Source organism: Melanerpes formicivorus, unplaced genomic scaffold (assembly GCF_026170545.1).
Source record: "Melanerpes formicivorus ecotype bairdi unplaced genomic scaffold, bMelFor1.0.p_v2 SCAF_80, whole genome shotgun sequence".
NCBI lineage: Eukaryota > Metazoa > Chordata > Aves > Piciformes > Picidae > Melanerpes > Melanerpes formicivorus.
The window spans coordinates 2,611,426-2,624,861 of NW_027142432.1; the positions used below are offsets into that span (position 1 = coordinate 2,611,426).

The 13,436-nt window shown below is 57.9% G+C and overlaps 1 pseudogene; it reads right to left on the bottom strand.

Moving 5' to 3' along the window:
- Positions 1-277: 277 nt before the first annotated feature.
- Positions 278-11,245, bottom strand: LOC137454322 (zinc finger protein ZFP2-like; annotated as a pseudogene).
- Between the last annotated feature and the right edge of the window lie 2,191 nt (positions 11,246-13,436).

Below are 13,436 nucleotides of genomic sequence, written 5' to 3' on the forward strand. Positions count from 1 at the left end.
GATGGAGCATAGCCAAGCATGGCCAGGGGCACACAGATTTCACAGCTGTCTGGGCTAGGGCATGTTCTGAGGTTTGACCTTCAAGACACCCTCCAAACACCTAACATCCCTTGACACCCCCCTGAAAAAAACCCTCTGAGTTACCCCTGAGACTGCCCCTAGCAAGACACTCACTCTCAAGACTCTTCTGAGAACCTCACTTTGACCTCCCTGAACTGGGCACACAGCTCCAGCCCCATTCCTAGGGAATATCTAAAAGAAAAGCAAACAGACAAGATTTGGTGAGTTTGGGATTTTTATTGACACAACTGGGCAATGGACAGAGAGGCTTTTACCCCAAGGAGACACAAAGAAAGGGGGAAGAACCATTCAAACCCTGGCAAAGCTCAGCCCAGCTCCAGTGGCTGTGCCAACTCAGCACTGCAATTGTTCTCATCAGCACTAATTGGTGTTCAGAAGGGCAGGAGGTGTGTGTTCCTGCTGGAGCCTCTAAGAAATGCAGAGGGAAAAGAGGTGATTTTGGTGCTGGAAAAGACTTCTCAGGGGATCACAATTACCCCAGTAGACCCTGGGTAGATCTATTTGTACCTCCCCTGCTCTTGGGGCTGGTCACTGGTGTGGCTGAGGCGATGCTTGGTTAGACACGAAGTGCTGCTGAAGCTCTGGCCGCAGTCATCACAGGTGAAAGCTTTCTCCCCCGTGTGCACACGATGGTGCCTGGAGAGGTTGTAGATGCAGGTGAAGCTCTTGCCGCAGTCGGCACAGCTGTAGGGTTTCTCAGTGCTGCGGATGAGTTGATGCTGGCTGAGTGCAGTGCTCGTGGTAAAGCTCTTGCCACACAGCACAAGGAAACAACTTCTCTCCGGTGTGGACGCGGCGGTGGATGGTGAGGCTAGAGGTGGTTTTGAAGCTCTTGCCACAGTCCTTGCAGGTGAAGGCCTTCTCAGTGCTGTGCACACTGCGGTGCCGGGTAAGGGAAGATTTCTGAGTGAAACTCTTGCCACAGTCAGCACAGCTGTAAGGTCTCTCACCCGTGTGGGTGCGGTGGTGACTGGTTAGGTCGGAGCTGCGGCCGAATCTCTTGCCGCAGTCAGCACATCGGTACAGTTTATCGCCACTGTGGATGAGTTGGTGCTGGATCAAGATAGTGCTCGTGGTGAAGCTCTTGCCGCACTCAGCACAGGGGAACAACTTCTCTCCAGTGTGAATGCGGCGGTGGATGGTGAGGGAGGAACTGTGACTGAAGCTCTTGCCACAGTGCCTGCAGGTGAAGGCCTTCTCTTTGCTGTGCACACTGCGGTGCTGCCAGAGGGAAGACTTGCGAGTGAAGCTCTTGCCGCAGTAGGCACAGTTGTACGGCCTCTCACCGCGGTGGGTGCGGCAGTGGTTGTGAGGGCAGAGCTATGTCTGAAGCGTTGCCCGCAATCGGCACAGCTGTACGGCTTCTCCCCGGTGTGGATGCGGCGGTGGATCGTGAGATCAGAGCGTCGTCTAAAGCTGTGGCCGCAGTCAGCACAGGTGAAAGGTTTCTCTCCAGTGTGGGTCAGGCAGTGTCGGATGAGGCTAGAGCTCTGTCTGAACCTCTTGCCACAGTCACCACAGACAAAGGGCCGGGTGCCAGGGTGGGGGCAGTGGTGCTTCAGTGGCTCTGAGCCAGCTGGGAAGCTCTGCCCACACTCAGGGCACTGATTCAGTTGCTTGAGTGGCACAGAGGGACCTGCTCTGGCTTCATCCTCCTCTGCAGATTCCTTCTCCTCCTCATCCTGGTCACATTCCTCCTCATCATTATCCTCATCCTCATAGTCATCATTCTCCTCCTCATCATCATTATCCTCATCCTCATAGTCATCATTCTCCTCCTCATCATCATCCCTCATGATGCCCTCCTCCTCCTCATCATCATATATGTTGCCCTTCTCCTTCTCCTCTTCCTCCTGTCCCTTGGGGCTGCAATTTTTCTGCTCCAACTTGTTCTTTGGGAACTTCTTCTCCCAACTCTTGTCTGGGTCCTTCTGGGAGGCCATGCTGGTGGGGGAAGAGGTCACAGCTGTGATATAAGAAGCATGGAAGCACCTGAGCCTAGGAGTTCAAACCCTGAGATCCTGCCTGGGTCATGATAGCCTCTGACACCTCCCAATACTCAACACCCAGATGGGGCAAGCAATGGAGAAAGGTTCTCAAAACCTCCCAGTTATTGCCATGCTGGGAAGGTCAGATCTGTAATACCTGTGCTGAGACCCTGGCTTCCTGTGCTGGGGGTGCTGAGACACCCTGGGACTTATGGAGCTCTCTCACTCACCCTGTTCCCAAGCTCTGCAACACTGGCAGGGTGGTTCCCAGCCCAGGCCCTTTCCTTCAGTCTCTCATGGCTCAGACAGCAGAGGCAGCAGCACTGACCCACACAACCAACCCTCACCTGCCTGTGGGGCCCCAGACTCCCACCACAGCTGATGTCACTCAGAGCCCCCAGAGGGCTGAAATGTGCTGGGTAGGAGACTCTGGAGGAGGTTGGGAGGCACCAAAGGAGTCACTGTGGGGCTGTGGTCCCAACTGTTGACCCAGTCTGTGTTCTTCACTTGCTGGGCTGTCCCAAGGAGCAGATCTGCAAACTCTGCAGTTGCTCAGCCCCGAAGTGGAGATATGATGGAGAGAGAAGAACCACTTGAAGCATTCAACACCCTTCAAAAATGCTTCACAATGCTCACAACCACCTGCAAGATCATCCAAATCTCTTCACAAACTGTTCAAAGCTCTTCAGGAGTCATTCAAATCTGTTCAGAACTCTTCCAACTAATTTCAAAGAGATTTTGGGGAGTCTCCCAGCTCCTTTCATGCTTCAAAAACACTGAGAAATGTTTAAAACTGCCTGAAACCTCTCCAGAATCTCTTCATTACTCCAAAAAACTCTGCAGGAGTGAAGAAAATCTCTTCAGAGCTCAGAAAACTCCTTGGGTGGAGATTTTCATGAGTTCCTGCCCTGCTTTAGCCTTCAAGACTCTAGAAAAAGGCTTCAACAGGCTTCAAACTGCATTAAAAATCATCAACATCTCTCTGAGCTTCTTAAAGGCAGCTAAAAATCATTAAAAACTCTTCCTACCTCCTAGAAGTTCCCAAAGCCACCCAGAGAAGCTTGGGAATCTCTCTTTCAAGATCAATGGAGAGATTTAAATGATGTTTGTGGTCTCAAAACTCTTCAAATATGCCTGAAGAAATCATCCAAATGTATTCAAAACTCCCCCAAATATCTTCAGAAGTCAATAAATGCCTTCAGGACTGTTCAACACCTCTGGAAATTTCATGAAATCTCTGACAGACTCTTAGCAACTCAGAGGAGTTTTGATATTGATCTGTTTGTGTTAATCTGTTTAGAATCATAGAACTGTTGGGGTTGGAAGGGACCTCAAGGATCATCTGGTTCCAAACCCCTGCCATGGGCAGGGACCTCAGAGTAATTGGAGATTTACCTACAGCAAAACAAGGGATTAAAGCAGAAAGCAGGAGCTGAAGTGAGGGCTGGAAACCTCAATAACAGGAACTCAATGAATGTATGGAAGCCAAGAGGTCTGAGGGACAGGACTTGGATCCTGAGGTGCTTCTCATCTGTGAACTGAAAGAAGGCAAGACAGGAACCTTGCACTGTGTGTTTAGAGGCTCCAGGGCTGCTTGCCCTGCAGGAAGGAAGCTGTCAAGCACCAATGCTCTGCTCAGGGGCAGGCAGTGCCCAGAGGCAGGCAGTGCTTATCTAAGACCATGGACAAATAACAGGAAACAGGCCAGGGACAGCTCAGCTTCCTCCTGCAGGAGTGAGCAGAGGAACAGGACAAAAACAACCAAAAGAGCAGAGGTGGAGAGGAAAAATGCAACTAAGGAAGAGCCTCCCAAGCTCATTGCAAAAGCCACTGCCAGGGGTGGGCAGGAGGAGCCAAATGTAAATGGGTCTCAGCTTAAAGAGAAATAATTTGACTCCCAAAGGACGTAAAATACAGAGGCTCTGCTGGAATTGGAAGAGAAATGCAGAGCTGGATCTAAACATCCAGCAGAGCCCAGCTGGGGAACACAGAGACGCCTGCAGAGAGATGGACACAGCCCTGTGCCCGAGGGCAGGCAGAGGCACCCCTGGCACAAGGGCACAGCAGAGCCCCACAGGAAGGGGCTGGGGGGCACACAGGCCTTGGATGCCACCACCCCCAGCACAGCCAAACCACCCCACAGCTGACACCAGCCCCAGGCGCTCCCAAGCTCAGGCTCAGCACAGCACCCACGCCTGACACCCCCACGGCACCCAGCACACAGCCTGCCCACAGCTCCCCCCCGCGCCTGGCCCTCAGCCCAGCCGCTGCCCTTCAGCACAGCAGCCGCCCGGCACCTGCCAGCACAAAGCCTCCAAACCCCCAGGGCTCCCCCACACACCCCCACAGCAGCCTCTGCTGCAAGCCACACCCCATGCTCACCACCACCTCTCCTGCACACAGCAGCCCCCACAGCTCTGCAATAGGGAAGATGGAAGCACCTGAGCCCGGGACCTCAAACCCTCAGATCCTGCCTCAGTCATAACAGTCCCTGACTCCCAGCACCTCCCAACAGCCAGCTGGAGAGAATGCAGAGGGAACCTCAAACATTCAGTTTCTGCCACAGTGTAGGCTCAGACCTCTCATACCTGTGCTGCAACTCCAGGTTCCTGTGATCAGTGCCCTGAGGTACCTTGGGACTTACAAGTGGTCTTGTCCCACTCTCCTCGAGCTTGGCAGCATTGGCAGGGTGGTTCCTAGCTCAGACTCTGTCCTTTGATCTCCCCTTGCTCAGACAATGGAGGCAGCAGCACTGACCAAGGAAAACCAAACCACCTTCAACCTTTGCATCAACTCCTTTCACAAGGCTCAAAGAGAGCCTCTCTGCCTCCTGAAACCTAAGGCAATACCCTGCAGAACAAGTTGGAGGAGCTCAAGGGGACAAGCTGCAGAGGGGGCCCAGGGCAACCTCCTGAGCTTCAACAAGAGCAAGGGCAGGGTCCTGCCCCTGGCCTGGGACAGTCCTCACAGTCAGGACAGGCTGGGGGAAGAGGGGATAGGAAGCAGCCCTGCAGAAAAGGACTGAGGGGAGCTGGTGGACAAGAAGCCGGACAGGAACAGACCGGGGGAGCCTGCAGCCCACAAGGCCAAGGGCAGCCTGGGCTGCACCAACAGCAGCATGGCCACAGATGGACAGAGGCCATCCTGGCACTTGGCTCTGCTCTGCTGAGACTTCACCTGCAGCACTGCAGCCAGCTCTGGAGCCCTCAACACAGGAAGGACATAGACCTGATGGAGAGGGCCCAGAGGAGGGACACAAAAATGATCAGGGTCTTGGAGCAGCTCTGCTACCAGGACAGGCTGAGGGAGCTGGGGGTGATCAGCCTACAAAGGAGAAGAGAAGGCTCTGGGGAGACCTAAGAGTGACCTTCTGGTACTGAAGGGGACTACAAGAAGGCTGCAGAGGGACACTTTGCAAAGCCTGCAGGGACAGCACCAGAGGCAATGGCTTCAAACTAGAGCAGAGCAGATTGAGATTGGAGGTGAGGAACAAGTTCTGCACCAGGAGGCTGCTGGAACACTGCAACAGGTTGCCCAGGGAGGGGCTTGAGGTCCCAGCCCTGCAGAGGTTCAAGGTGAGGCTGGACAGGGCTCTGGGCAACCTGAGCTAGTGCAGGATGTCCCTGCTGACTGCAGAGGGGCTTGGACTGCAGCACCTTTGCAGCTTCCTCCCAACCCAAACCACTCTATGATTCTAGGAGTCTAAGTGCAGCCTCCAGGGAGAGCAGGAAAAAGATGAGGCAGAGGAGGACAAGGAAGAGGACAAGGAGGAGGAGAACCAAAATCCCTTCCAAACTCCTCTAAACCTCTGCCAAATTCCTGGAAAGCTCTTCCAGCTCTGCAGAGTTCATTCTGAAGAGAGCTGAGGGAGTTGCTAGGCTCAGGGATGTCTTGCACACTCTGCACAAATGCTCCAGAAGCTTTCCAAGTGCCCTCAAAACCAGCAGCACAGCTCTGCTGCCACACAATGCCAGGCTGCAAGGGACCCCAAGGCTCAGCTGCTCCAACCTTGCCAGCTGACACTGCACTGGAAAGGAGCTGGCCCAGCCCCCTGCCAAGCTGAGCCTTCCAACTCTGCCCTGCAGGGCAATCCACCACTGCCCTGGGGAGATGATTCCAAAGGCTGACTGGCAGGGAAAAGCTTTTGCCTCTGCAGGGCACTGTGCCACTTCAGCTCAATTCTTGCAGCAGCTCTTTGAGATCTGCCTATGGAGCACCACAAACTCTGAAGCACTGCAGTACAAAGCAGCTCAGCTTCAACTTCCAACTGCCTGAACTCTCATTTTAAACTCAAGGCAGGGGCCAAGCTCACACCCAGCCCCCAAGCTCAAGAACCAGCAACTAAGGTCAGAGTCAGCTCCCAAGCACAAGAATCCAGATCAGAAATGCAGAACCAGCCCCCAGGCTCAGAGCCACCTCCAGAGTTCACACCCAGGTCCCAAGCTCAAGAGCCAGCCACTGTGGTCCAGAACCTAGATCAAAAGTGCAGACTCAGCTCCCAAGCCACCAACTAAGGTCAGAATCACTTCCCAAGCTCAAGATCCAGCCCCCGATCTCACAGACAGGCCCTGAGATGAAGAACCAGACCCCAAGCCCAGAGCCAGCAACTAAGGTCAGAACTGCTTTCCAAGCTCAGAGCCACTTCCTAAGTTCACATCCAGGCCCCAAGCTCAAGAACCAGCAGCTAAGGTCAGAACCACTTCCTAAGCTCAAGAACCAGCACCCAAGCTTCAGAACCTTGCAGCAGCTCTTTGAGATCTGCCTTTGGAGCATCACAAACACTGAAGCACTGCAGTGCAAAGCAGCTCAGCTTCAACTTCCAACTGCCTGAACTCTCTCATTTTAAATTCAAGGCAGGAATCAGGCTCACACCCAGCTCAGTAGCTCACACCCAGCTCAGTAGATCACACCCAGCTCCTACGTTCAGAGCAGCTTCCCACACTCAGAGACAGCAACTAAGGTGAGAACAACAGCTGAAGCTCAGACCCAGCCCCCAAGCTCAGAGATAGAAACTCAGGTGAGAAGCACTTCCCAAGCTCTGAGCCAGTCCCCAAGCTCAAGAACCCACATCAGAAGTGCAGAACCAGCTCCAAAGCTCAGATGCAGCTCCCAAGCGCAAGCAGCAGTTCAAAAGTGCAGACCCAGCCCTCAGGCTCAGACCCAGATCAAAATCCAGACCCAGAACCCAACCTCTCACATTGTAAATTCAAGGCAGGTGAAAAGCTCACACTCAGCTCCTATGCTCACCACCTGCTCCCATGCTCAGAACAGCTTCCCGAGCTCACAGCCAGCCCCCAAGCTCAAGAACGAGATCAAAGGTGAGACCCAGCTCCCAAGCTCACACTCAGCCAAGCTGAGCCAGCCCCCAAGATCAAAACCCAGCAACAAAGGTCAGAATCACCTCCCAAGCTCAAGGACCACCTCTTGAGCCCAGAGCCTGCCCCTAAGATCCAGAACCAAGATCACAAGTGCAGACCCAGCTCCTAAGCTCAGAGCCAGCTCCCAAGCCCAAGAACCAGCTGCAAGCTCAGATCCAGTCCCCAAGCTCAAGAACCAGCAGCTAAGGTCAAGAGCAGATCCCAAGCTCAAATTCAAGGATTCAGAGAATCCATGGAAAAAAAACCTCCTAGCAGGGGGATTCAGCAGCACAAGGAACCCCACCGAGCCCCCACCCCAACCCCACCCGCAGCCCCGCAACCGCACAGACCCCTCCCAGAACAGCACAGACGACGCTCACCGACCCTGCACACCTCTGCCCTACCCCACAGCCCCCCCCACGACAACCCCCAACACCGCAGACCCCCACAGCCGCACAGAGCTCCCCACAATCACAGCGAGCCACCCCCCAAACCGCACAGGCCCCAAGCACCAAGCTTGCAGAGCTCCGCCGGACCTCACAGACCCACACCCACCCGTACCCCACCGATCTCCCCCATATCCCACGGACCCCCAAGCACATATCCCCAGAAGCCCCCAACCAAACCCCACCGATTCACCCTAGATCCCCGCAGAGGCTCCCCCCCGCCCCACCCCCACCGACCCCTGCCCCACAAACCCCTCCCCAACCCAAGCGACCCTCCCGACCCCTCGCAGCCCCCCAGAGAGCAGTCCCTGATCCCCACCCCACCACCCCCAACTCAGCCCCAGAGACTCCCTCACCCCACCTGGATCCCAGGACAAGAGCGAAGCAGAGAAGGAGAAGGAGGAAGAGCTCAGCGCACAGGGAGCCGCCGGCCCCGGCAGGCTGCTGGCGAGCAGAGAGCGCTGCGAGGGAGACCCCGGCCCGGCCCCTCCGGCTGCTGCGGCCACGTGGGACGGGGAGCGGAAGCAGGGAGCAGTCTGGAACGGAAGCCCCGCCCACGGCCGAGCAACCGCAGCCAATGAGAGGCGGCGGGAGCGCGGCAGCTCCTCCCCCTGGGCGCTGCCGAGGCACAGCCAGGAGCTGCCCCTGCCGGCCGCGGCCGCCACTGTTGCTGCCCACGGCCGGGCAGCCGCAGCCAATCAGAGCCGCCGCAACAGCCCAGGCCATGTGAGTGGCGTTGGCCATGGGGGTGGAGTTTTTCATCCTTTGTGTATGCCTTGTGCAAACTGACAATGGTTGCCCTAGGCTGAACTGAAGCTCTAAGAGCTACAGGACAGACAGTGCTGCTCCTATTGCAGTGGAGGACACTGCCCTTGAAACCTTGCCAGACACTAAGACAGCTCCCATCAAAGACACCTTGGTAGTCACAGTCAAAGCTGTGGCCTCAATGAAGCCATTCAGCAGTGGCCTGAGGGAGGCACAGGTAGGTTACAAAGCAAAGCAGCTAAGACCTCTGCTCTCTTGGACCACTTGTAGCTGCAGGATTAAGGGAGAGAGGTTTGAGTTCAGGTTCAGAACCACACAGAAGATCCTTTCTGGCTGCAAACAGACCAGTGGCACTTTCAAGGGAAGAGTCAACTTCTTGGGGGACAACTGCCTGTTAGGTTTGTGCTCAGGTCTCTGTAATGTGGACAGAAGGAACATGGGGTGATGGCACACACATCAGGAGGTCGTTTGGGTTACCCTCATGCAGCTGCTGGGGATACCCAATCAGTAAACCAGGACAGTCTGAAATGGTTTACAGACCAAAACAAAGAGCTAAGCCATTGAGAGAGACTGCTGGGATGGTAAAAAGCAGCTTTAGAGAAGAAGAACACAGGACAGGGAGCAAATCTTCCATAATCAAGAGGTGGAGCTGGATGGAGAGAGAAACCTTAGCTGCTGGCTCCCAAAGACTACAAAAAGCACATTTGATGCTGCACAAGAAGAAGCCTAGAGAAGCTGGGGAGGACTTGACAGCTGGTGCTCCACAGTCATGAAAATGCAACTGAAATGCATTGGGGTTTCAAACAACATCACCTCCCTGCCCCACAACATCTGGCACCCAACTGAAGTGCTGTGGATCACTGCTGTCAAGAGTGAAGGAACAGAAGCAAGCTTGCCCAGACCTGAGCTGCTATTTGAACCAGGTTCATGGACCAATGGCTGGAGTTACCTATTAGCAGGGACTGAGACACTGAAACAGGGGAGCAGTGGAAAACCAAATTGCTGCCAACACAACACATGCTGCATGAAAATCCAGCACACAGGGGCAGAGCTGTTAGCCTGAAACCAAACTTCATACAGGAACAAAACCAAATCCATTGGCACAGGTAACAAGAACTAAAAGCCCCAAGGGAAAGACAGTAAGAGGAGATGGGAAGTCAATGTTGCTGCAAGAGGCCAGCTCCAGCAAGGCATCAAAATGATTGCTAGGCAGCAACAGACTCAATCAGCACTGGTAACAAGCCCAACCCCGGGGACACTGCAAACGCAGCCAGGAAATAGCTCTGCAGAGGTGGGGTCACAGCGATTGCTAGATCCAGACCCTGGACAAAAGGCACAGGAAATGACCTTGCTGCTGCTGCCAAACACCCAACAACCCAACGCAGACTCCTCACCCTCTGGCGCATCAGAACTGAAACCAGAGACTCCCTTCGGATGCGGGGTGCTGGAGGGCGAGCGGCAGCTGCCGGCTGCTGAGCTGCGGCGGGGCGGGAGGGGCTGCGGGGCCGGGGAGCGCTGGGGGCGGCTATGGCTCAGGGACCTATTTGTGTCTCTGCCCTGCACCAGCGCTCTGGGCTCCTCCAAACCCCTCCTCAAGCTTCCTCCTGCGGCCCCAAGTCCTCTCTCTCCAGCCTGCAGTCAGAACTTTCTTCCTGAGCTGCCTTCAGCTCACAGCCTAAGGGAAAAAGCTCAAAGCCAACCTCAGACCAAACCAATCTGAGTGCAACCCGAGAGAGGCTGCTGCGAGGGCTGGAGGCAGCCCCAAGATGTTCCGCAGCAGGCAGTGGGAACCTGGGGACTCCAAGACAAAGGCAGGAAGGAAAACCTCAAGGCTGAGCTCCGCACGCCCCGCGCAGCGCCGGGGCCCAGCAGCTCAACGCTCCCCGGCTCTCAGCATGCCCCGGGGCCCGCCCAGAGCCTTCCCCGCTCCGCTGCCGCCGCCCGCAGCGCTCCGGCACCGCTGCCGCTCCCTTGGGCACTGCTGTTGGCTCTCTCGGCTCTGGGGGGGAATTGTACAGCTCAGAGAGAGGTGAAGCTGATCCACAGCCATCGATATCCCCACGGAGCCCTTTGCATCGCCCCAGCACACTCCCACCCCCAGTGCCAGTGCCAGCCCCGCCTGGTGCTGAGTGCGGGCAGCAGGGCTGGGATGAGAGTTGCACTCTGGACCCCGTCCCTCCCGGCCGCTCTCTGACACCTCACCGCCCCCCCCCATTGCTGTCCCAATGCACATCCTGCACAGCACAGACTGCAAACAGCCAAGAGCTTCAGGAGCCAACCCCGCGGCCCCCAGCCCCGCCGGCACCCCCCTGCCCCTGGCCAAAGCCAAACAGAACAATTCCTCACCCTCCCCAAGCCTGCCCCAGCCCCACGGAGCCCCCTGCCCCCCGCGCCCCTCCCGACCCCCAACTCCACACACGCCCCCGGCAGCCCCACGCAGCCAGAGCCTTCCCCGCTGCGCTGCCGCCGCCCTCAGCGCTCCCCGGCCCCCTCAGCCCCTCCCGCCCCGCCGCAGCTCACCAGCCGGCAGCTGCCGCTCGCCCGCCAGCACCTCCGGCACTTCTCCCGCGCTCCGGCCCCGCTGCCGCTCCCCACGGGGCAGCACCAATGGCGGCCGCGGCCGGCAGGGGCAGCTCCTGGCTGGGCCTCGGCAGCGCCCAGGGGGAGGAGCTGCCGCGCTCCCGCCGCCTCTCATTGGCTGCGGCTGCCCGGCCGTGGGCGGGGCTTCTGTTCCGGACTGCTCCCTGCTTCCGCTCCTCGTCCCACGTGGCCGCAGCAGCCGGAGGGGCCGGGCCGGGGTCTCCCTCGCAGCGCTCTCTGCTCGCCAGCAGCCTGCCGGGGCCGGCGGCTCCCTGTGCGCTGAGCTCTTCCTCCTGCTCCTTCTCTGCTTCCCCCTTGTCCCGGCGTCCAGGTGGGGTGAGTGAGTCTCCGGGGCTGAGTTGGGGGTCGTGGGGTGGGGATCAGGGAATGCTCTCTGTGGGGCTGCGAGGGGTCGGGAGGGTCGCTTGGGTTGGGGAGGGGTTTGTTGGGCAGGGGTCGGTGGGGCTGGGGCTGGGGGGAGCCTCTGCGGGGATCTAGGGGGAGTCGGTGGGGTGTGGTTGGGGGGCTTGAGCGGATATGTGGTTGGGGGTCCGTGGGATCCGGGGGAGGTCTGTGGGGTACGTGGTAGGGGTGGGTCTGTGAGGTCCAGGGGAGCTCTGCAAGATGGGCGCTTGGGGTCCGTGCGGTTTGGGGGGGGGTGTCACTGTGATTGTGGGGACCTCTGTGCGGCTGTGGGGATTTGGGGTGGTCGGGGAGGGCTGAGGGCTAGGGCAGAGGTGTGCAGGGTCGGTGAGCGTCTTCTGTGCTGTTCTGGGAGGGGTCTGTGCGGTTGCGGGGCCGTGGCTGGGGTTGGGTGGGGGCTCGGTGGGGTTCCTTGTGCTGCTGCATCACCCTGCCAGGGGCAGCTGCAGACTCCCTCTGGTTGCTGCTGTGTTGCAGCAGGAGCCATTGGTGCCCTGCAGGGGTCCTGGGTAGCGTGGGGGCTGGGGTGCAGCAGAGGCTCCTCGGGGGGGGGCTCTGGGGGAGCCCTGGGGAGTTGGAGACTTTGTGCCGGCAGCTGCTGTGCTAAAGGGCAGTGCCTGGGCTGTGGGCTAGGCTCAGGGGGGAGCCCAGGCTGTGCCCTGTCTGTGCTTTGGTTGTGCCCAGGCAGTGCCCAGGTTATGCTTTGGCTGTGCCCAGGCTGTGCCCAGGCAGTGCCCAGGTTATGCTTTGGCTGTGCCCAGGCTGTGCCCAGGCTGTGCCCAGGTTATGCTTTGGCTGTGCCCAGGCTATTCCCTGGCTGTGTCCTGGTTCCTGATGTCAGTGATGAGGCAGATGATGCTCTTCAGACCACTCCTTACACCTCACCCCACACCCCAGGGCAGGAGTCACCTGTGCTCTCACTCCCTCCCTGTCCTCCCCTTCATCAGCTGCTGTGTGAGGGGGCTGCAGGGTCCCTCCCCACCCCTCCTCTGTAAGCCTCTCCCTTGGCTTGAGCCCTCCAGCTGATCCCAGCCTTTAGCCTCGGGGCCCTTCCATTCTTGTGCTCCTGCTTCCAGCCCAGGTCCCTTAGAGGCTTCCTCAGTCACCACATTTATTTTCCCCTCCCAGGGCCACAGGACAGCAAAGACTCCAGGGCCAGGGATGGGCTGGGAATGAGGGAAGGGCCTGGGGGTGGTCAGGCAGGAGTTAGGCCTTGTCCCCCACCAAAGGGGAAGGGCTCCAGTGCCCAGCTGGAAGCTGTGTGTGCAGGAAGTGCCAGAACCTGGCAGCACTGCAGGGGACCAAAGGAGTGAATTGTGCTGCAGCTCTGCATGTGGCAGCTGGGAGATGAGCAGCAGCCCCTGGGCACTGTGCCCTCCCATCCAACCTCATCTTCACTTTGGGGATGTGGGGTGGCAGCTCCAGGAGAACTGCAGAGAGAAAGGGGCAGGGAGAGAAGGCAACAAAAACCCCTTCCAGCTGAGGCTCTTTATGCTGCATGTGTGTGTGGATGGTGCTGGAGCTGCACCTGCTGTGTGTGTCTGTGGGCAGTGTGGTAGCTGGCAGGTGCCGGGCGGCTGCTGTGCTGAAGGGCAGCGGCTGGGCTGAGGGCCAGGCGCGGGGGGGAGCTGTGGGCAGGCTGTGTGCTGGGTGCCGTGGGGGTGTCAGGCGTGGGTGCTGTGCTGAGCCTGAGCTTGGGAGCGCCTGGGGCTGGTGTCAGCTGTGGGGCGGTTTGGCTGTGCTGGGGGTGGTGGCATCCAAGGCCTCTGTGCTCTGCAAGCTCTTGAGGCACAAAG